The sequence below is a fragment of the Erinaceus europaeus genome, chromosome 21 (genome assembly GCF_950295315.1).
Source record: "Erinaceus europaeus chromosome 21, mEriEur2.1, whole genome shotgun sequence".
In the NCBI taxonomy this organism is placed as follows: domain Eukaryota; kingdom Metazoa; phylum Chordata; class Mammalia; order Eulipotyphla; family Erinaceidae; genus Erinaceus; species Erinaceus europaeus.
The window spans coordinates 12,963,858-12,985,017 of NC_080182.1; the positions used below are offsets into that span (position 1 = coordinate 12,963,858).

Here is a 21,160-nt window from a genome sequence, read left to right on the forward strand (position 1 = left end):
TTGGGGTTCTCTGGCACTACTTATTCCACCAGTACAACTTGTCCTGCACCCCTGCTATCCATTGTCCACAAGCCCTCCCAGGGCAGGGGGCCTATTCTCTACAGAAAGGGATCCAGCCCTCAGTGGTGTCCACCTGTGCCTGGTTCATTTCCAGGTGTTACTAGTCATGGGTCTTCAGTGACTTGGCCTCACCACCCAGCCAGACTGTGCCTCAAACCCCGGAGCTCCTCCAGGAGCAGAGAGGGCTCAGTGGCCCCCACTCTGTCCCCAAGGCATGGGGAACAACCCATCGAGGGGTCCCCTGAGCCTCCATTTTCAGCATCTGCAGCCTGATAGCCACCATCACTGTCACTCACTGTGATGAGAGCAGTCCTCACTACCCTAGGCACAACACCTTCCCAATTAGGGGGACACAGCTGGGGACGTGGCCTCTTTTCCTGCATCTATGCCCCCATGCATGCAGACTCAGAGCGATGCCAGGCATGCAGACTTAGGGCCCTGCTGTGCATGGAAACTTAATGTAACTCCCAGCCAGTCTTCTTCTGGGGGAACCTCACTCAGGTTCCAAGTCACATCCGAGAAGAGAGAGACCTGGTCTCCCCCCTAAACACCCAGAGTCAGGGTACAGACAGCACTTCCGGCTCTCTAGTTCCTACCCAGTCTGGTCCTGAAGGTCCCTACTTGGCCTGAAGTCACCCAGTGGCTGGTGTGCTCCCCAGAGCAGACATCTGGCTCAGGAAGTAGGCAGTGGACACCCAGGGCCCAGGCAGGGCAGTGTCCAGCTGCTCACAGACAGGACAGGCAGATTCTGAGTTGGGGTGGGTGGGCCAGTCTGCATGCTCAAGGCTGCTACTGGGTTTTGTCCTCTGTGCTCCTCTGGTGACTCTGAAAATAGAGTGAACTAGAGCAAGGGTGCAGTGGTGCACCCAGTTAAGCTTACATATCATTATGCAGGAGGATCTGGGTTCGAGCCCCTGCTCCCCACCTGCAAGGAGGATACTTCATGAATGATGATGAAGTGGGTCTGCAGGTGTCTTATCTTTCTCCCTCTCTATTTCCCTTTCCCTCTCAATTTATCTCTGTTCTATCAAATAAAGATAAAATTGGAAGGAAAAAAAAGGAACTAGAGAAACAGACTTTTGGAAGAGGTGCTGGGGAGACAGCATAATGGTTTTGCAGAAGACTTTCATGCCTGAGACTTTGAGGTCCTGGGTTCAATCGCCAACACCACTATAAGCCAAAGCAAGCAGTGCTCTAGTCTTTCTCTGTTTATCTTTCTCTCTGCATCTCTCCCATTAAAAATGAATAAAATGGGGCACAGGTAGACAGCATAATAGTTATGCAAAGAGACTCTCATGCCTCAGGCTCCCAGGTTCAGTTCCTCACACCACCATAAGCCAGAGCTGAGCAGTGCTCTGGTAAAAAAAAAAAAGAAGAAGAAGAAAATGTTAAAGAAAAGAGAGATAGAAAGAGAGAGAGGGAGAGATAAAGGAAGGAAGGAAGGAAGGAAGGAAGGAAGGAAGGAAGGAAGAAAGAAAGAAAGAAAGAAAGAAAGAAAGAAAGAAAGAAAGAGAAAGAAAGAGAAGAGGTTGAGTGGTAGCGCAGCGGGCTAAGCGCACGGATCGGCCTAAGGATCCCAGTTTGAGCCCCTAGTCCGGCTCCCCACCTGCAGTGGGGTCACTTCACAGGCGGTGAAGCAGGTCTGCAGGCGTCTGTCTTTCTCTCCCCCTCTCTGTCTCCCCCTCCTCTCTCCATTTCTCTCTGTTGTATCCAACAGCAACAGTAACAGCAACAATAACAATAACAACAGGGGCAACAAAATGGGGAAAATGGCCTCCGGGAACAGTGGGTTTGTTGTGCAGGCACCGAGCCCCAGCGATAACTGTGGAGGCAAAATAAATAAATAATAAATAAGAAAGAAAGACAAACTTTTGGGAGAGATGAAATGTATGGACTTGGCAGGACTTTCTGTGGTAGATGAGGCTGTTGCTGCAGGAGGCCACCCCAGGCCTTTCTTTTCTTTTTAGTTTTTTTAAAATAGTGATTTCCAATATTATAAGATAATAGGGGTATAATTCCACACGACTCCCACCCCCAGAGTTCTGTGCCTCACTACCCCCAATGATAAACACCATAGTTTCAAGATCATAATTATATAATCATGTGGATATTTTTTCTTTCAAGTTTGTGTTTCAATTCTCATTTTAAAAATTGCATTATATTCATTTATTGGATAGAGACAGCCAGAAATCAAGAGGGTAGGGGGAGACAGAGAGACACCTGTAGACCTGCTTCACACTCGTGAAGCTTTCTCCCTGCAGGTGGGGGCCAGGGGCTTGAACCCTGGTCCTTGCACATTATAACATTGCACTCAATCAGATGTGCCACCACCCAGCCGCTCAATTCTCTGTGTTCCACTTACAAATGAAATCATCCCAAAGTTTTCCTCTTCCCTCTCAGATAATCAAATCAGCACTTGACATCCCCAGGTGTTCTCCAGATTCTCCTCCCTCTCAGTGATGGTGAAAAAACAAAGGTTCCTTGTCACAAAAGTTCTGGTTCCCAGTGGAACTGGGATTCAGAACCTTCTGGTCATCTTCCTTTAACATTTTCCCCTCTGGGAAAGATTCTTTTATAGAAGTCAGAACTCCTTCCTTCTTTACAAACCCCCCCCCCCAACCATCACCACCCCCCCTTGCAAAGAATTTTGGCTCAGATCTTTCTTCAATCCCTTCAGGGCACTGAGCATACAATGAGCCACTCTTCCTCCCACAGACCTTTGGGAAAACAACATCTGACCTCAGTGCTGCTGATGTAGCTCACAGTCCCCCATCACCCCACCCAGCTCCCTGGAGGAAATTTCTGGGGTGTGAGGTAGGGCCTGTGCAGTACTAAGGGCCCCTGGGGAGCCGCTGGTCCTCACAACCACACTCCTCTCCCAGGCTGTTGGTTCCCAACCCTGCAGCCCTGAGAGTCCAGCTCCTCACCTCTGAGGTGGACCAGCCCCACCTCCACCTACTCAGTAGGATTTATGTGAGTCCATGCCTTTCCTATGACACACTCCTGACCCTGTAGACAGACCTCATTTAGCAAGTTCAAGGGCTGACTTCATCTTACACTGCCTCTAACAACATGTCAGCACCCAAACACTCCAGCAGTCCATTTCCTATGTTTAACATGATAACAAATGTTCAAAATCATGAACATCTCAAGTCATAAGAAAACTCTAGGAGCTGGTTGGTAGCACAGTGGATTAAGCGCACATGACACAGAGCACAAGGACCGGCACAAGGATCCCAGTTTGAGCCCCTGGCGCCCCACCTGCAGGAAGTTCGTTTCACAAGTGAAGCAGGTCTGCAGATGTCTATCTTTCTCTCCCTCTCTCTTTCTTCTCCTCCTCTCTCAATGTCTCTCTGTCCTATCCAACAACAGCAATGGCAATAATGACAACAACAATAATTAGGGCAATTACAAGAACAACAAAATGGGGAAAAAAAATAGCCTCCAGGAGCACTGGATTTGTAGTGCTGGCACTGAGTCTCAGAGATAACCCTGGAAGAAAAAAAAAAAAAAAAAAACCCTTGTCTGAGGCTCCAAAGTCCCAGGTTCAATCTCCTGCACTACACTAAGCCAGAGCTGAGCAGTGCTCTGGAAAATAGAAAAAGAGGAAGGAGGAAGAGAAGGAGGAGACAGAGGAGAAGGAGGAGACAGAGGAGAAGGAGGAGAAGGATGAGGAGAAGGACGAGGAGAAAGAGGAGGAGGGGGGGGAGGATAAACTGGGACCAGGCAGTGCTGTACTTGGCAGACTGTACATGCTACAATGTGCAAGACACAGGTTCAAGCCCCTGGTCTTCTCCTGCATGGAGGGGAAGGAGGAGGAGCTTCACAAGCGGTAAGGTAGGGCAGCAGGTGTCTCTCCATCTTTATCTCCCCCTCCCCTCTCAATTTCTCTGTATCTACACAAAATTTAAAAAGAACGAAAAATGGGAAATGTGTACACTGCCAGTTATACTTAAATTTATAGAAAGAAAAGCAGAAAGTTCTTTGTTGCACAAGATGATCAATAATAACATTATTTAAAAGTTCAGGTGTGTAACATTTGATTCTTTTTAAATTTTTTTATTTATTATTGGATAGAGACAGAGAGAAAATGAGAGAGAGGAAAACAGAGACAGAAAACAGAGACAGAGACTCCTGCAATCCTGCCTCACCACTCGTGAAGCTTCCCCCTGCAGGTGGGGACCAGGGGCTCAAACCTGGGGCCTTGTGCACTGTGATGTGTGCGCTCAACCAGGTGCGCCACCACCTGGCCCCTTAACATTCGATTCTGATAACCTTCTTGGCTAAGTGGTTTCCTGTTACTATTTAAGTCAAATGAGTCATAAAGGCTGTGTCAGGAATATTTAACCCAAAAACCAGACAGAACATTGAAACAGAGATAGAGCAGACCCGAGGCAAGCTTGTGCAAATAAAGATGCTTGAATTCCCAGATTTTGATAACTTTATGTGGCCAGAAACAGAGAGGAATGATAAATGGGCACAATTAAGATACTCTCTGTGCCATTTATTAAATATTGTGTGACACACAACTGCGTGCATTCCCAGCTCAACCAATCACAAATTGAATCAGAACATTTAACACTGTGTCTTAATGGCGCTTTGGAGAATTCAGATATTGATTAAAACATATTTATGTGCACTTTCCAAACAATCCATTTTAAGAGTCTTTGATTTTTTTTTCCCCAGGAAGAAGAAAATGGACATTTAATTGTGGCCACAATGTCCTAATGAGAAACATAAGCTTGGAATCATATCTCGGCTTCGAGCCACTGAAGCAGATGTACAATTTTAAAGAATTTAAAAGAATTCATCACAGCTGCGAGAATGTAGTCTATGGACATTCCCATTTAAGCAACTATTAATGCAATTGACTCAGCTAATTTGACTTGTTTGGTAAGAAAATACCCATGTAGATGTGAACAGAAGAGGAATGCTCAAATCTGTCCAAGAATAAAGACAACAGCAGGGACATTCACTGATACACCCATAGCAGGTGCCAGTTGCTGTGTATAGCTTCACTTGCACAACCCTGTCCCTGAGACCAGCTCTCTGAGTGCATGCCTGGTGTCAGTGGGTGCTGTCACCATTTAGTGTGTCTCCCAGCTCCCACCATCATATGCGACACTGAGAACAGTTCTGTTTGGGTGTGTCTGGGGTCTGGGGTTCATTCCTCATCCACGCGTCCCCTAGCTCCCAATCATGACTGTGTGGTGGACAAGAGTTCTAAACAGACACCCTGCTGGCCCATGGAATGCTCCCTGACTCCATCCCATGGAAAGCTTGGAGGCTGCCATGTTCCTGGGCTTCCCACCTTCCTCCTTGAGGTGCTGTGGCCTAGAGAGCTGCTGTCCCAAAGGACAAGGTTTGGGGGGTACCTGGAACTTGGTGCCCAGGTGTCTCACGTTCCACAGCCACTCACCCTTCTGCTACCCTCTGAGATCTGGTTCTCTGGTGCTGGCCAGCATTTGTGGAAGCTGACTGGGCAAGCAGGAACACTGCTGTAGTCTGCCCAGAGCCAGCCTGTGGGAGTGGCCCTTGAGGGCTGGGAGGAAAGGGCTTCTCTGGGCATCTCTCCAGACCTGGGGCCATCATCCATTCTGAGCCTGTGTGCACCCCCAGTCCATTAGGACACCAGCTGCTCTCCATCCTACAGATCCGGTCACCTGTGTAATTGTCCCAGGTCCAAGTATGACTGAATTCTGAGGCTCCCAGAGCCAGAATATTAACATGTCCATTTTGGCATGCTTCAGTCTATGGTGTTCTAGTGCTGTTTCACATTCTGTTTATAGATGGAGCAATTGGTTTCAAGGGAAGTAGCAAGATCACAGCACACAGTGGGCTGAGCTTGAACCAGATGTATGAAAAATCTTCGCTCTTGAATCTGAAATTTCACAACCAATCTCTCACTGTACAACACCCAGAGTGAAGTGAATAAGACTGAGGGGGTCTCTTAATTTTTAAAATACGTTTTTTTTAAATTTTTTATTATTTTTATTTATTTTCTTTTGTTGCCATTGTTGTTTTATTGTTGGAGTTACTGATGTCATCGTTGTTGGATAGGACAGAGAGAAATGGAGAGAGGAGGGGAAGACAGAGAGGGAGAGAGAAAGACAGACACCTGCAGACCTGCTTCACCACCTGTGAAGCGACTCCCCTGCAGGTGGGGAGCCGGGGGCTTGAACTGGGATCCTTACTGGTCCTTGTGCTTCGCGCCACGTGCGCTTAACCCGCTGCTCTACTGCCCGACTCCCTTTTAAATAGTTTTTGAATTAAATTTATTTTGGATAGAACCAGAAATTGAGAGTGAAGGGGAGATAGGCAGGGGAGAGGGAGAGAAAGAAAGAGAGATACGTGAAGCACTGCTTTACCACTTGTGCAAGCTTCCCTGTTGCAGGTGTGGACCAGGTCTAGGACCCAGGCCCTTGCTCACTGCAGTGTGCACTCAGCCAGGTGCACTGCAGCCAGAGCCCCTCGGTCCTTGCTCACTGCAGTATGCACTCAGCCAGGTGCACTGCAGTCAGACCTCCTCTTGATTCTTTGTTGCAAACACAGGCTTAGGGTTTTATGTCCAGTCTCACCACCAAGCTCTTCTAGAATGACAGCACTCACTCATCACTGTTCTGCAGCTCCAGCATTAAGTGGGTCCTGAGGTCCCCAAGCACCCTGGGGACTTCTTCCTCCTGCTATTTTGGGACCTGTCTGAATCAGAGGCAGAAGAAGGCCAAGCTTCTGTGTCAGAAGGCAAAGGGATGGATCAGGGGAGCAGCAGGCTGGAAGACTGCCGTCAGACCTGCAGCCCCAAGCACGAGAAGCATGAGCTGATCATAGGAGTCAGGGCCTGCGTGGGAGAAGGTTCTGGACTGGGAAGCAGCAGCACAAAGGGAGCCCAGACACTAGGATGTAGGCGTGCAGAGCCTCTACTCCAAAAGGAGCAGGTTGACAACAGTCTAACATGCCCATGTCACATGCCCAACTGCCCCAAGGGTCCAGCACTACCAACAGCCTCACATCTTGTGGAGCCAGGCCAGACCTTCTTAGCATTGGTCAGGTCCAGAGAGCAATAGGACCCAGTGTTGCCAGGTCCCACGTTGAAAGGACAGAGCAGGGTCTGAGGACAGAAGAATCCTCAGTTAACTGTTACACCCTTGTCTTCTCACCACACTGCTATTGTCACTACCCTGTCCTCACACCACCTCCCATGTCATACCACCCTCTTAATGTCACTCTCCTGTCCTCACACTGTCCTCCTGTGTCACATTCCTGTCCTCACACAGTTGTCCTGCTGTCACACTTGTGTCCTCACTACCCTGCTGTCATAGTCCTGTCCGCCAGATGTCTGTGCAAGTGGCTTCATGCTTTGTCTGGGAGCAGCTCTGGCCTGGTTGCACCATGGTCTCTGGCTCCAGTGCAGTGTAAACACAGTTCCTCTCCCCCCACCCCCCTGCAGCCTGCAAGTACCCAGTGCTCCCCCTGGGCCTGAGGGTCCAATAAGGTCCAGCCTATAACCAGGACCCCAGGCAGAGCTGGACCAGTTATTGCTCAGTCCCACATCACAAACTTGTGGGGATGGAGTTTAATTAATGACCACACACTATCCTTTGGGAAAACACTTCTCTTATTAACCATTCCTGCCCAGTGCAGCAGCTCTGAACAGACCCAGACTTCTTAGAACCGTGTGTGTGCTCAAGACTTCTTTTTTCTTCTTAATCTGTTCTGCTTTTTTGGTTATTTGGTCATTAGGAAAATCAGAAGCGTCTTGGACCCAAGAAATCCAATTTAAGCAAGCTCATTTCACATTTATAAATATGAGCAGATGACATTTAAAACAGACACTCCAGCAGGGACAGTTCTGAGTGTGAAATTGTTGTTCAGCATAAAGTATTACCATAATAGAAGAGGAGACATTTGTGGATCAGCTAACAAGTTCAGGGCCATTTCAGAGAAATCAGTGCACAGTCTGGCTGTGGACACGACATTTATAACTGCAGAGGAAAATGCAATTCTTTTACGCTCTGCTGTAATAAAACCTCTAGTTAGTGTCACTGCTGTGATAGCACCAATCGTGAGAGTGAAAGAGGGAAATCAAAATGGAAGGACCACATCTAATGGAGCAATGAAATTGGATTTTAAAACATTATTGCAAAAAGAGGAAATACCACTGAGGAACAATGACAGTGGGTATCAATTTCTTTTTTTCAAACTCTAGGAAAGTCAGGGGGATATTTAAATTCCTAACTGCCCTCAGAGTATGTGGGCATTCTGAGGCCAGCAGTGAGCAGAGGAGAGGCAACATGGAGGGTCCCTGACAAGGTGCCAAGGGCAGCACTGAGCACTGAAGGTGAAGAGGACAGGGGTGAGGAAGGATGATGCTGAGGCCAATGATGCCAGTTTCTCTGAGTGTCAGAGGTGTGCAAATGGTACCAGGAGCTCCTACACCCAGGCTTTCATCACCACTAGACACACATGCTCCTGTACCATGCAGATGACGTCCTCTGCTACAAAGGTCCATCCCAGGCACCTCTGCCTCATGCTGCATGAGCTTTGTAGCAAACGGCTCGACAACACCCACCCACATGCTGCTACCCCGTGTGCCCATCTGGTGCTCACAGGTGAGAGCTCTACTCCACACCCGTGCCTGGCAGGTCCAGCGCTCTGACCAGGTGCGAGCACAGGGACAGTGTGCCTCTTGAAAGACCACCAGCATGCACGTGAACGAGTGCACACACTACTATGCATGAGGACCTGGGTTCAAGCTCCCACTCCCCACCATCAAGGGGAAACTTCAGGAGCAGTGAAGCAGGTCTGCAGGTATCTCTCTGTCTCTATCTCCCCCTCCCTCCCCAATTTCTAGCTGTCTTATCAAATAAAAATAAGGAGGGAAGGAAGGAAGAAAGAGAGAGAGAGAGAGAAGAAAGGGAGAGAGAAATAAAGACCACTAGCCTGAGGACTGTCAGCTCTTCTCAGACCCTGGGCTCAGGAAGGGCGAAGCCCTGGAGGGACCTTGTAGGCAGAGTCCAGGGCATTGCTGGCTCTGGGATGTGGTGGGACAGCCTTTGGCTTCAGGCCAAGCTCATACTCCCTCTACCTGGACCCCTGGACCCCAAATCAATGACAACTTACTGTGGCTACTGTCAGTCATGAATGGGCAGTTTCTAGGCAACAACCTAGAAACCTAAATATTCAGAAAACTGAATACTTACTTATTTCCCCCGCCCCCAGAAATGTTAAGCCTTATTCAGGAAAAGTGAAAACACACATACCAACAGACATGTGGGCCAGATAAATATAAAGAGAGTGAGTAAAGGAAAGAAAGAGATCCTTACATATCGAAGCATGGTCAGACCAAGAATGAAGGCAACTTCTAAACTTCCTGAGTATTGATTGACTTTCCATATTTGAACTTCATCTGGAAAATGTATGTTCTGCCAACTTGAAGTTCAAGACTGTCATCCTTTATAATGCTTTGAGTCATGCAGCATGTTAGTGTGTCTTCAGACCCCCCCCCTCAATGATGGCTCTGACATTTCCCTGTCCTCAGTTGTGCTCCTCAGAGAGGCTGCCTTCCTGTGAATGTGAAGCTCCTAGACTTCACCTAAACCCCAGGCACACTGCTCTGCTTCTTCTTGTGCCCAGCGTGTAAGCTTCTCCATCACAGCCATGCTAAATGCTGGACCTCCTGGTTCTGAAGGCAAGTTCCAAAAAAAATTCCAGAACTCTCCAGCTTCCTGTAAGTCCTTTTGGCCCCCAGGAAGCACTGCTAGCCTATCCTCTTTCCCCCAAGTCCTCCCAGGCCTCAGGGAGCACTGCTGGCCTACCCTAGGAATGCAGCTGCTGTGGGAGTAGGACAGTGGACTTGCCAGCTCCATAGTCTCACCATCCTTGTACACCATTTGGGACTGTCAGCCATAACACTGGTGTCCCCTTAGTCACCTTCTGGAGAGAGCCAGCCAATTTCCCCACCAGACCAGCTTGCTATAAAAATCACAGCCCATGACCTGTCTACCAGTCACCTTTCCTGAGACGGACCGCAAAACCACACAACCCAGTTCGGACAGATCAGCCTTGAGCACTGGCTGTGACAGGGAGAGTCCCACACTAGAGGGCTGGTGACAAGATGAAGAAAGCAGCACCCTGATCCTCACACTTGGGCCCCAGCTTGAAGAAGGGGCTCCGTCACACAGCTTTAGACTCCTGAACCCCACACACCTTGAGCAAGAGAGGCAGCTATCTCCTCTCCATGAGAACACCCTCCCCCAGGACAGAGCTGACTAAGCACAGCTGAGTCCTCGCCCACAGATGGGGAGGGTTAGCAGCGGCTAATTGGGAAGCCTGGCTCGGTGCCAATACAGCAGAGGGGCTGGCACCAACCACAAATGACAAGCTCATTGTTCAGGGAGTCTGGCCAATGTGACGACATCTCAAGTTTGTGTGTGGGAGTCAGGTCCCACAAACGTGAGAGCTTTGGGTCACACGAATGTAAACAGATGCTGCTTAGGCCACACTGTGACCTCATGACTCTGCTTTAGCAGCTGAGGGATGGCCTCAGCCAGTGCACTGAGGAAAGAAGAGGGTCCAGGGGAGGGGGTAACAGCTCTGCGTGTGTGCCCTACACCCCCAGGGCTCAGACTCTGTCCAGTTCTCACTGTCCTGTGAGGCAGCCAAGCCAGTGCTTCAGATTAAACAGGATCTGTCTGGCAAGAGAGCTAACCCAGAGAAGGCACCTACCTGCACTGTCTTGTGAGACCCAGGCTAGAGTCCAGTCCCCACTGAACTGGAGGAAGTTATGGTGCTGTGATGTCTCTCTGTATCCCTCTAACTTTAAAAAAAACTGGAAATGATAAAAGAAATGATAATCTAGATTTAGGGGCTGGGCTGTGGTGCACCCGGTTGAGTATGCGTATTGCCATGCTCAAGGATCCAGGTTTGAACCTCTGCTTCACATCTGCAATGGGAACACTACACGAATATATATATCACACCCCTTTCAACTTATCTCTCTCCTATCAAGATAGAGAGAAGGAAGGAAAGGAAGAAAGAAACAGCGAGATAAAGAAAGAAAGAGCGAGATAAAGAAAGAAAGAAAGAAAGAGCGAGATAAGAAAGAAAGAGAGAAAGAGAGAGAGAGAGAGAGAAAGAAAGAAAGAAAGAAAGAAAGAAAGAAAGAAAGAAAGAAAGAAAGAAAGAAAGAAAGAGTGGGTTAGCTGCCAGAAGTGATGGATTCATAGTACCAGCACCAAGCCCCAGTGATAATCCTGGTGGCAATAAATAATAATAACAATGTCAACAACAACAATAATAAATCTTTGGCAGGTACAAGGTCAGGGGAAGTGACTGACTGGTCTGGTGCAGAGAGGTAGCTCAGTAGTGAGCAGAGGACTCACAACTGTGCGTCTCTGTTCAGGCCCCAGACCAGCATGTCAGAGCTATGTTCTCACTCTCTCCTTAGAAGGAGACTAGAGATTCTTCCAGAGGCTGCTGTGGGCCATGCTCAAACTGCAGCCCAGCCCTGGAAGCACAGGACCATAGTATGAGGAGCCTTGTCCTCTCCAGCCCCTGGCACCAGCTGGGTCCCTCTGTCACTGAGACTCTGCTCAGATCACGCACCTGTCCAGGTCTCGGTTTCCCCAGCCATGGAACAGGTGTGATGCATTGGACAGTGACACAGAGGCTGTGCTCCTGAGAAGCTGCTCACCTGAGAGGACCACGCTGCTGGGTCCTGTACCTCCTCTCTGCTACCAGGACACCTGCCTCCTGCCGTGACCAAGCCCATGCCTCAAACAGCCTGGTGGCAGCCCTACCAATGAGGCACTGGGGAGGGGCTGCTCACTGCCCAGGGGAGGGGAGGCTGGCAGTGTTCCCTGAAGATTTGGGGGAGGATGGTCCAGCTGTGCTCCCTGAAACTTGAGAGGACTTGGAGGAGGATAGGCCAGCAGTACTCCCTGAGGTCTGGGGGACTTGGGGGGGGGAGGATGGGCTGGCTGTGCTCCCTGAGGTCTGGGGGGATTTGGGGGGAGGATGGGCTGGCTGTGCTCCCTGAGGTCTGGGGGAACTTGGGGAGAGGATGGGCTGGCTGTGCTCCCTGAGGTCTGGGAGGTCCAGGACATTCCCAGCAGCAGCTCCTCCCATCTCTCTGGCTCCTTGGTGACAGAAGGTCTGTCAGCAAAGAGAATCTGCCTGTTATACAGGAGCGTACTGAGCATATACTTTTCAGTTAAAGTTGCATTTTGTGGGACAGTAGGGAAGGAGTATGTCCCTAGCCACCGTGGTATAAGGAACAAATTTCTGTCCTATTCAATTTTCAGATATGGAAGTCTTGCCTTTTGATATTCAGAAGGACCAGAAACTGACTGCTAGTTTTTTTGCACTTGTAAATGTCTTAAGCCTGGGGGTTTTCACTGGCCTAACTCTGAACTGTTTCTATTCTGTCAGCCTGGCAAAATCCTGATTTATAATTTTATGCCCCAGCAGATCACTGCAGCTGTTTCTTGGCAGGAGGCCTGAGAGTAACCCAGGGAGTTCCAATAAAAAGGCTTAGCATGGGGGGTCGGGCGGTGGTGCAGTGGGTTGAGCGTACGTGGCGCAAGCGCAAGGACCGGCATAGGGATCCGGGTTCGAGCCCCCAGCTCCCCACCTGCAGGGGAGTCGCTTCACAGGCGGTGAAGCAGGTCTGCAGGTGTCTGTCTTTCTTTCCCCCTCTCTGTCTTCCCCTCCTCTCTCCGTTTCTCTCTGTCCTATTCAACAACGAACAGCATCAGCAATGGTAATAATAATAACTACAACGAGGCTACGGCATCAAGGGCAACAAAAGGGGGGGAAAATGGCCTCCAGGAGTGGTGGATTCATGGTGCAGGCACCGAGCCCAGCAATAAGCCTGGTGGAAAAAAAAAAATAGAAAAAAAATTAAAAAAAAAAAAAGGCTTAGCATGTGCCAACCCTCTCCCCAGTGTGGGGAGCTACCCCATACTCTCTCAGCATTCTCTCCATACAGGCTGGTACTGGGGTCTCCAGCTAAGGTCTTCACAGAGCAGAGGGGCCTGTGGACTCAGGGACATGGGGGCATAGGCAGGTGAGCCATGGCCCCATGAGCCTTCTGGGCTCCACACAGTCACTGTGGAGTCAAGATGAGGCTTACAGAGTGAGGACAGGCAGACTGCAGCCTGACAGGGAGACAATGAGAGGGTTGCTTCCCCGAGGCTTCCTCCCTCCTCACCTGTGTCACCTGTGGTCCTCCTATCCTTCCTGGGGGTGGGCACAGAGGTTTGTGCAGGGGACCCTTTCAGTACTCTGGGAGTGCACTTGGCTGTCCACCCTCAGCCTCTTGTAACCCTGTTTGGTTGACAGGCAGGGTGGGGTCCTACACTGACCTTTGCAGAAGGAGAGGGGATCACCATTGTAGCCTCTTCCTATGAGTCCCCCTGCACATTGAGGTCTGTGTATTGAGGAGAGAACATGGCCAAGATTGTTCCCCACATGGTTCAAGATTTGTCACACATAACCTCAACAAAGAATTGAGGAGAAAGTATGATTTTCAGAAATTTCAGGAAAACTGAGAATGCCCATATGTTGGAGTACACGTGGGCAGAGAGAGAGAGAGAGGGAGCTGGAGCGTGCTTTACTCACATGTTGAAGCCTCCACCTTTGCAGAGAGAGAGGGAGCTGGAGCGTGCTTTACTCACATGTTGAAGCCTCCACCTTTGCAGAGAGAGAGGGAGCTGGAGCGTGCTTTACTCACATGTTGAAGCCTCTACCTTTGCAGAGAGAGAGGGAGCTGGAGCGTGCTTTACTCACATGTTGAAGCCTCCACCTTTGCAGAGAGAGAGGGAGCTGGAGCGTGCTTTACTCACATGTTGAAGCCTCTACCTTTGCAGAGAGAGAGGGAGCTGGAGCGTGCTTTACTCACATGTTGAAGCCTCCACCTTTGCAGAAAGAGAGAGAGAGAGAGCTGAAAAGAGTCAAGACAGCACAGACCTTGTCATTAAACTTCTCGGTTCACCAAATGTAGGAGGAGGTAGGACGGAGGCTAACTGGGACCTTGTCCCAGTTCCCTTCCCATGGCTTCCAAGTGGAGTCTCTTGAAAGAATTACAAGGGCGCATACATGACAGGTATGTAATTTCTCAAATCTTCCTTTATTGAGTTATTAGGTATGAATTGTGTAGAAGTGAAATTAGAAGAGAAAACTCAGGAACAGACACCTGGGGGCCCTGGGAGTGTCCCAGTGGGCCCCTCTGTGTGAAACCCCTCTCTTCTTAAGACTTATGTCTCACCTGGACCAGCCTCCTATTGGTCATCTGGAAGAGCCAGGTGTGGTTCCCTTACCCAGACTCCTCCCACAGTGTGCCTCTTTTGTGCCCAAGTCCCTGCTTTCCATGCGCAATACCCTTGTTCCCCATTTCCCATGTCTCGTGTCTGCAAGTGTCTGTGCTCTCCGGGGCCTCACTATCCCCCTGTGCTGTCTCCAACATCTGGATGTGCTAGACTTCAGCCCCTCCTCAACCCCACTGTGTGGACCCTGTGTGTCAGGTCATGGGGCTGTTATGGTCACTGAGGCAGATGCTTGGATTCCTGCAATGCAGGGCCATCCCACATCATGTCCTCAGGACACCCTCCAGTGGTCACCCAGGCTGGGCCTCAGAAGAGAGCTCCCCTACCAAGTGTCTAGTAGACCACAGGGCAGAGAGGCCTCACAGCTCTGTGTGTGTAGCTCTGAAGCCCCTAGGAGCGCTCTGCCACAGAGCACTCACAGCAGATGTGCTTGAGTTTAGGCTTACTGTCTAAGCCACTGCCTGAGAGACTTTGTTTCCAGTAAACTATGGGAATATTCCTCAAACATAATTGGGTTAGCAGGCCAAAGCCTGAGGGCAGTCAAAGCTCTGGAATATTTGAAGTCTTAACCTTTGATATGGGAGAGGGTTTGCAGTAGCTATTGATAAGCAGATGTCATTCATATGCCGAGTTTAAACTTACTATCTTTAGATTCAGTTACAACATCTTAAGTTTTAAATATCTTTAATCATTCACCCAACTGTTCTGATTCCCACCCAAACCTTGCTCTTTGTATGGGAGATTCCTGATGTTTTAGAAACCTGATTTATAAAAGAACCCTGGACACCATCCTAAAATGGGGAGAGAGTAGGAATAGAATATTCACCAAAGAAGAGATCTAAAAGGCCATCAGACATATGAAAAAAAATGCTCTAAGTAATTGACAGTCAGAGACATGCAAATAAAGACAACAATGAGATACCACTTCACTCCTGTGAGAATGTCACACATCAGAAAGGACAGTAATGCTGGAGAGGTTGTGGGGACAAAGGAACCCCACACACACACACTACAGGTGGGAATGTAAATAGGTCCAACACCTGTGGAGAGCAGTCTGGAGAACTCTAAGAAGGCTAGAAATGAACCTATCCTATGACCCTGCAACTCCTCTCCTAGGGATATATCCTAAAGAAACAAATACACCCATCCAAAGAGATCTATATATATCTATGTTCATAGCAGTACAATTTGTAATAGCCCAAACCTGGAAGCAACCCAGGTGTCCAACAACAGATGAGTGGCTGAGCAAGTTGTGGTCTATATACACAATGAATTACTACTCAGTTATTAAGAATAATGAATCACCTTCTTCACCTCATCTTGGATAGAGCTTGAAGGAAACAAAAGGAGGAATATGGGATGATCTCACTCATGGACAAAATTTGAGAAATTAGAACAGAAAGGGGAAACACAAAGCAGAACCTGGACTGGGCTTGGTGTATTGCACCAAAGTAAAAAATTGGAGGTGGGGGGGGGTACAGGGAGGGACTAAGTTTTCAGGTCCTGATGCATGATGGTGGAGGAGGACCTAGGCTGGGGGTAAGAGTTCTCAGCAGAAAACTGATAATTTTTACACATGTACCAACAACTTTATTGTTTACTAATTAATTCCCCCAATAAAGAAATTTAAATAATAAAAGGCCCTAGGTATGAAGATTGCGCCTTTTTACTGGCTGGCTTTCATTTCTATGATGTTACAGGTAAGTGAAAGGACAGCTCCAGGCTCTCAGTGAAAACTCTGAACTCTCCAGTCTCTCTAAGTAATTGTTTGGGTATCCTGTCTGGCCCTGAACACACAGAAAGGGCCAGAATCTTGGCTTCTTCTTGCTTCTTCTTCTTATTATTATTATTGTTATTATTATTATTATTATTTTAATGAGAGAGAGAGGCCAGAGTACTGCTCAGCTCTGGCTTATGGTAGTGTTGCGGACTGAACCTGGGACGACTTGAGAGCCTCAGGCATGAAAGTCTTTTGCAGAGCCATTATGCTATCTTCCCAAGCCCAGACTCTTGGCCTTTTCATGAGGGCAAGCTGAAAGGTCTCCAGCTTGCTCTCTTCCCCTCAAGTGTCACCTGTGTGGGCTTTGTGCTGCTGTTGTGTATCTCTGCAGCGCCTATCTTCCCACACTTACTTCAGGAGCTTAGTCCTATGGTTTGGGGTGGAAATACACAGGGACATGGGGCTCTGGGCATGCTGCCTCAGAAGAATGCCTACTCTGTATGTGCTTAAAGGCTTGCAGGAAGCCAACAGAGGCTGCTTGTGGAGCTCGTACAGGTGGTGCTAGGAAGATGAGGGGCTAGACAGTCACCAAGATAATGTGCCTCACTGCAGAACATCGTCTCGTACTCCAGACCCATAGCTTATGAAAACAGTCATCCGGAATACGACCTTGAGCTTGTCTCCCTCTGTTTGGAAAAAGCAACGCCTCATTTATCACTTGATAATGATGTGTGCTGACAGGTGTACCTGTGACTGCTGAGGCTGTTGTAGTTCCCCAGTGCTGAACCAAATCAGACTAAAACTTCCTGGCTTAATAACTCCCTCACTGGGGCCATGTTGAGTCTCTCCTGGCAGAGCTCACATGCTACCATGTGTGAGGGCCCAAGTTCAAGGCCCCGGCCCCCCACCTGGAGGGGGGAAAGCTTCACAAATGGTGGAACAGTGCAGGTATCTCTCTCTGTCTCTCCTTTCCCTTTGTCTCTTACTCTCTCTCTCTCTTTTTAAAGTATTTTATTTATTTTATTTTTGAGAGAGATTCAGAGAGAGAAAGACACAGAGAGAAACACCGGAGCACTGCACAGCTCTTGTTTATTGTGGTGCAAGGAATTGAACCTGGGACTTGGGAGCTTCAGACATGAGAGTCTCTTTGCATAACCATTATGCTATCTACCCCCGCCCTGTCTCTTATTATTATTATTATTTTATCTCTGTCAAAAAGATAAAATAGATTAAAAGTAAGACCATTGGGTATGGTAGAGTTAGTTATGCAGGCACTGAGTTCAAGTGATAAGGAAAAAGAAAATTCCTCCTTTTTTCCCCATGCTTTTATTTGGTAGGTCAGAGAGAAATTGAAAGGGAGGGAAAGATAAAGAGGGAGACAGACAGTTCCACTGCTTGTGAAGACACCCCCCCAACCATGGAGGTGGGGAGTGGGGGGCTTGAAGCCGAGTCCTTACTTACGGTTAGCCGGGTGCACAGTCATCTGACCACAAAATCCCTCCCTTTACATGGCTTCTGAGTCTGCACTCTGGACAGGGTCTGGACAGTCTCTTTCTGCTCTACCCTGGCATCTGTTGGGGGTGGTGATGGCTCATCTGGGAATCGCCGTGCTGGGGAGACTGACTGAATGGCAGAGCTGGGCCCTCCATGTAGAGTTTCCACAGGACTGTCCCATCCAGCGGGCACCCATGGAGAAAGGGGATGAGGAAGAGCCAGTGGGAGCCCACTGACTCTAGGACCCACCCCTGGATGTGACACAGCTCCTTATCCTCTGGATCCTGGCTGCTCAAGCCTAAGGGACCCACGTGTTTCCCAGGAGAGGGGCAAGAGGCAGTGGGAGGTGACAGCATGACAGCAGGAAGGACCTGGGGTTGGTGTGTGTGCTCATGTGTACCCAGGTTAATATGACCCATGTAGTGTGCAGACATGTGTGCACACACGTGTGCATGTTACACTATAGCATGCACATGGAATTGATTTGTGGTATTTATAGTTTTTAAAATACATATAAATTTTCTGATTTTTTTCAGGAAAAATGTATTGCTTTAATAACTAGATAAGATTACAATACAGAAACTTTGGCTGCAGGACTTCTAGAAGGTCTGAGCTGAAGTAGATCCATGTTTGTATGTAGACCAGTGTGAGTACATAGATGGACTGGTGTGTAGTGTAGTATGGACCATTGCCTGTACAGGGACTCATGTCTAAGTGTGGCTGTATGTGGACTGGTGTGTGTGTGTGTGTGTGTGTGTGTGTGTGTGTACCTGTGTCTGTATGTGGATTAGTGTGTATATGCAGACCTTTGTCTTTATATGGACTGGTGCATTTATTTGTTTGTTTATTGATTTATTTATTTTTATTGCCACCAGGGTTGTAACTGAGGCTTAATGGCAACACTATGAATTCACTGCTTCCTGCATCCAGTTTTTCTTTTCTTTTTTTTTCTATTTTATTGGCTAGAACAGAAATTCAGAGAGGAAGGAGAGACAGAGAGGGAGAGAGACAGAGAGACACCTGTAGACCTACTTCATTGCTCATGAAGCATCATGCTTGCAGGTGGAGAGCAGGGGCTGGAACCTTTAATAACACATAGTGATATGTGTGCTCAGCCAAGTGTGCCACTGCCCAGCCCCACAGACTGGTGTCTTATGTGGACCAGTGTCTGTTTGAAGACCTGCTCCGCTCACTGTGGCCAGATCCCAGTACTGGCACACGGACCAAAGCATGAGCAGGCTGCCTTCCTGCTCCCTGTGCTCTTAGGGCCCAGGAGTGTGTGGCAAGCTCAGGGCTCTCTATCACAGAAGAGCAGAGAAACCTCTTTAAGCCCACGACCAGTCCACCCCCCTGAGAGGGAGCAAGAAACAGGGATGAGTGCTGGTATGGGGGGACAGAGCATGTGTCTGTCGGCAGCTGGGGCACATGGGGGGTCATCAATCACACCCCAGGATGAAAGTGTCCATCAATAGCTGACAATCCCTGCAGCCTCCCTCACCCCCTGGCCCCACCTGGTTGCATCCAAGAGTTGCTGGTAGGTGCTCCTTGGCCTGAGAAGATGACTGCATCCTGAGATAATAACAATGCAGGCAGGCAGAGCCTGGAACCAAGGCCACTGGGGGTGGGGGTGGGCAGTGGTGCTGGCAGCCCACACGAATTACAGCTCCCGGAACAAAGAGAGTAAAAGGGGCACAGAGATAGATAGTTCATCATAATCTGCATAGGCTGCTGCGTTTATTTGGTAGTTAAGGAGGTAATGGCTTTCTCTCGAACTCATTGTAAAAGTTCTTTCTTTAATGGTGACGATAAATGTCTTTTAGTTCTGGGACCGCGCTCTGCCATAACTGTGCAGCCTCACCGGCCTGCTGAGGCTGCTTAATGGGGTGGCCCTAGCTTCACACAGAGATGGAGCTTTCAGGCCTTGAGCTCCAAAGAATTCACATCCTGGATCTGGAGGCAGGGGAAGCACCAGAGTGTGAGGCCCTCCAGGGCTCCTGCCAATGGTTGCCCCCAGAAGCACAAAATGGCACAGAAATGCCATTGGGGAGTAAGAGCAATGGGCGTGGCTTGTGGCTAGATCCCACCAGCCTCCAGCCAGGCCATCCATTACAGCTAAAAAGGTTGATGGGGTATTTTAACAGACTGGCCTGGGACTAGGGTATACATTCTATTTGTGCTGCAGCCTTTTAAGTCAAGACCAGCTCCCAAGGTTAAAGGGAATCTGTGTGCTGTGTTTAGTTTGAAAGGACTGTTGTCAGTTCAAGCACTCACTTATGAACCAAGTATCTGATTTTGTAAAGATCTATTCTTTTAGGGGAATGAACAGTGGCATAGATGTTTAAGTGTACATTACCATGTGCAAGGATCCGGGTTCAAGCCACTGGTCCCCAGATGCAGGGGGAAATCTTCACAAATGGTGAAGCAGTACTGCAGGTGTCTCTCTGTCTCTCTGTTCCTTTACTTTTCTTTCTTTCTTTCTTTCTTTCTTTCTTTCTTTCTTTCTTTCTTTCTTTCTTTATTATTGGCTAGAGACAGAAATTGACAAGGGAGGGGCAGATTGAGAGACGGCGAGACACCAGCAGCACCGCTTTACCACTCATGAAGTTTTCCACTGCAGGCCCCTCTCTGTCCCTTTCTTTTTTTTAATTTATTTTTATTTTACATTTCCTCCCTTTTGTTTCCCTTGTTGTTTATTGTTGTTGTTATTGCTGCCATTGTTGTTGGATAGGACAGAGAGAAATGGAGAGAGGAAGGGAAGACAGAGAGGGGGAGAGAAAGACAGACACCTGCAGACCTGCTTCACCGCCTGTGAATCGACTCCCCTGCAGGTGGGGAGCCAGGGGCTGGAACTGAGATCCTTATACTGCTTAACCTGCTGCACTCCCTGTGCATCCGACTGGCTCCCTCTCTCCATTTCTATCCCACATCCCTTATCCTGTCAAATTAAATAAAGTATAAAAAATAAAAAGTCTATTATTTTATCTTATGAGATAGAGACAGAGACACTATAGCACTGTTTCAGTGTTTGTGGTGCCAGGGGTGTGGGGTAAAGGGTGTGGGAGGGGGGTGAGGGGGTCAAACCTAGGACATCACGCCTAGTCAGCTCCCTGGGCCTACCCACTGACTGTCTTATAAACAAATCACTTTGATTTTTTTTCCTCTCACAGAAAAGAGGAAACACAAAGCAGAACTTGGACTGGGTCTGGTGTATTGCACCAAAGAAAAGGACCTTGCAAGGAAGAGAGGAAGCTTTCAGGTCCTGGTGCATGGTGATGGAGGAGGACCTAGGCTGGGGGTGAGAATGTTTTTGTAGAAAACTGAGAAATTCTACATGTGTGCAATAAGCATATTTACTGTAAACCACTAACCCAATAATTAAAAAAAAAAATTCTTCTCTATTGGAGACCACCTAATTTCTTGATGCACATTTCTTGGTGTTGGAGACCCTTAAATTATAATGCCTGCTACTTATTGACACAAGCTGATTATCTGTTGTACTATTTCCTCAATTCCTAAGAGCTCTATACAGAACAAAAGGAGTGCTTGACCACCTGCAGTCACT

The 21,160-nt window shown here is 48.4% G+C and overlaps 1 long non-coding RNA gene across 1 annotated transcript; it reads left to right on the forward strand.

Moving 5' to 3' along the window:
• The first annotated feature begins 3,776 nt into the window (after positions 1-3,776).
• LOC132535237 (uncharacterized) lies at positions 3,777-5,045 on the forward strand. Its single transcript, XR_009547013.1, has 2 exons — positions 3,777-3,897; positions 4,747-5,045. It is a non-coding gene; the product is annotated as an uncharacterized LOC132535237 (long non-coding RNA).
• The last annotated feature ends 16,115 nt before the right edge of the window (positions 5,046-21,160 follow it).